Source organism: Dipodomys ordii, unplaced genomic scaffold (assembly GCF_000151885.1).
Source record: "Dipodomys ordii isolate 6190 unplaced genomic scaffold, Dord_2.0 Scaffold329, whole genome shotgun sequence".
In the NCBI taxonomy this organism is placed as follows: domain Eukaryota; kingdom Metazoa; phylum Chordata; class Mammalia; order Rodentia; family Heteromyidae; genus Dipodomys; species Dipodomys ordii.
The window spans coordinates 21853-24829 of NW_012267545.1; the positions used below are offsets into that span (position 1 = coordinate 21853).

General features: G+C 44.5%; 1 pseudogene across 1 annotated transcript; it reads right to left on the minus strand.

The window, feature by feature from the left end:
* Positions 1-314: 314 nt before the first annotated feature.
* LOC106001596 lies at positions 315-1947 on the minus strand (annotated as a pseudogene). The gene has a single exon (XR_001175842.1). The product of XR_001175842.1 is annotated as a protein Red pseudogene (transcript).
* Positions 1948-2977: the final 1030 nt, after the last annotated feature.

Genomic DNA, 2977 nt, shown 5'->3' on the forward strand with positions numbered 1-2977 from the left:
CACTGGTTTTCCACCCTTTTCTCTCTCCAGGGAGCCTCTTTTCAGCAAGTTTCTCGTATTCATCTTTGTCCCACTTTTGGTGAAAGTCCAAGTTTGTTGCCCCGCTGCTAGATGCCATCTTCACACAAAACTCCAAGATGATGCTTTTTTTTAAAAAACTGGTTACCAATTTTAATGGAATCGGGTGTTTACGCAATAAAACTTTATACATATTTGCAAACAAAACAACAAATACCACCTTACAACCTTTCTAGGAATTATAGAAAGTAGAGAGGATACCCATGTGGAGATTTTTTTTCAGTTGGAAGTAAAGATTAGTATTTTGGTCTTTTCACTTGAACCCCTTCAGCCTCCATCTTCTTCCTCTTCTCAATAATTACACTGATCTTCTTCCGCTGCCAATCAAGCTCTGCTTTGCCATTGGTTTCTTTAAGTCGCCTGGTTTTCCGTCCTTCAGACATCTTGATACCATACTGGAATGCAGCCTTGGGCAAAGCTTCCTTATTGCTAATATACGCGCTGTATTCCTCCTGGGTATCAAAGTCCCAGTGGCCTAAGGGGCCCTTCTTGTTACCCCGGTCCATTTTGCTATAATCCACCTCCTCGTCACTATCCACGGCCACGTCATCCACTGTGGCAGGATAGCACTCTGCATAACTGTTAGACATGCCAAAGAAATCACCCAGCTGCTTTTTGTCTTCTGGCTTCTTCAATGACTCAATGCCTTCCCAACTGGCAGACCCTGCAAACTTTTCATTGATAGCCTTGATCAAGTCTTTGGCAGACCCAGGTCCTTTGTCAACTTCCATGGGCTCAACATCCGCTTTTGGCTTCTCAAAATAGCTGTGCCTCTTCTTTCCTTGCTCCCTCTCTTGATCTCGTTCTCTCTCCCAATCCTGGTCCAGGTCTCTGTCTCACTCCCGTTTGCCGTATCTCTCTTGATTCTTGTCCCGAGGTGTCTTGGTTGTGGAGAACGCATAGTCCCCAATGCCGTCAAAAATGTTCATGTCAGCCTCAGGAGGCTTCTTCTCTTCCATCTTCCCTTTATCCTTCTTGAGCTTCTTGTTGCGGGTACCCAGCCTCAGGTATGAAAGGATCTGAGTGAGTTTGCTGATGACAATGTCATTTGTTGTCAGCGTGGTCTGGGCCTCCATGGTTGGGCAATCAGCCTTGCTACGGATAAGTGTGGTGGGAATATCTGTATCCCCATACTCATCGTCCAGGTCCACCACATAGGCCATGCGGCCTGGCAAGAACAGCTCATTCCGCTCATCGGCTTTGCTCTTAAAAAGCGTATGATACACATTGCGGCCAAGACGAGTTTTAAATTCAATTTTGTTCTCAGGATCCTGATCTTTCTTGGTTTCCTTTTGAGGTTTCTCCATCAATTCCTCTTCCTCTTTGCTGGCAATCTCAGCTCGTACCTTTTGAAGAAGAGCAAAATCCAAGCCTTTGACCAAGTGGGTGTGCTCCATGTCACCACCCAAAAATTTGGACTCCTGGATCAACTGTCTTTTCTCTGCAGCTGATTTGTCCACCTCTGCTGTGGGGCCCACAACCCTATAGTTGGCTGCGGTGCTAATCGGCTTGGTTTCCTCATAATCTTTCTTCACACCATCTCTTCGTTCCTTGGCACGGTCCCGGTACTTCTCTGCTAGCTCGCTCGCTCTCTCAATTTCTTGTTGGCGTAACTTAGCATAATAACTTCTCTTTTTTCTCCTTCGGGCAGCTAGATCTTCATCCTCATTGTACTCTCTTGACATCTCATGGTGACATGACTTAGAAGGTAGTGCAGAGGTAGGTGCAGCCCTTGGGGTCATGAAAAGTTTCCTGAAATCTTCATTGGTGAGTTTTGATTGGACAGGAGCATCCACATCATGGCCATCTGGAGCCAAAGGGTTGGAGAACGGTTCACTGTCCCACTCCGGCATTTTCTCCGCAGTCTTTCCACAGAAGCAAGCACCAAATCTCCAAGACGATGCTGTGAAACAAAAGACAATCAAGAGCTTATCAGGGAACTTTATTCCTTTGTTCTAATGGTCCAAGTATGAGCAATTTTCAATCTGACTTGGAAGCTTTTTCGATACTAATGAACCAATACTTTGCGAAGGTCTAGACTTCTATTGCTTTCAGTTAATGGTTACAAGAAACCAAAGAAACATAGCTTATGGTAGTGTCTCAAATTTCCATGTATCATTGGTCATCTTTAAAGTGCCTTGTCTTGGGTTTATAGCTGAAAGGAACTTACCTCCAAGGGCCACACAGACAAAGTCACGTAGATTGTGGGAACTTGGCCTTGTCAGCTCTGCTGGTAATGGACCTTTCTACTCCAAGGTAAAAGGGAAATGCCTTGGTGTGTCTTTGAAGACTCTTATTTATATAGGGATGCGGGCGGGGAAGTGGGAGGGGCCCATTGCCCCACCTGCCCCAGAGATAAAGTCATCAAGAGCCCAGTTTAGGTCTGGGAGGGGCCTTTTGCTGACTTAGAAAGCTACTTGCAAGAGAGGCCAGGAGAAGTCCTTCACACTCTTTCTGTCCCATCCTAGGAGAAACTGATTCTGGAAGAGTAAACACTGATACAGCCACCAGAACTTTCAGGCACACAATTGAACATTAAGCCAGAGTCCTTTTCAGAGAAGGGAATATTCGCTTCAATTATGTTGAGTATGAGAATCTAACTAGAACTAGGTATCAATTTGAGACTGATACACTTAAGTAACTGATATTGACAGAAGTTGACATCCAAAGGTAGAGACTGCTGATAAAACTCAGACTTTAGACTAGTTTCTAAAAATGGTAAGAATGCAAAGACGCAAGAATGTTATTGACTCTGCTCACAGAGGTGAGTTTATCCTTGGCTCATTGAATCTACTAGCTTTATAATATGACAAAGTCTTCAATGCTGCTGCAGGAAATACTGGAAAGTCAAATCTTGCCTAGTGATGGTTTTGTCTCTAATTGGATTTGTACTGATGAG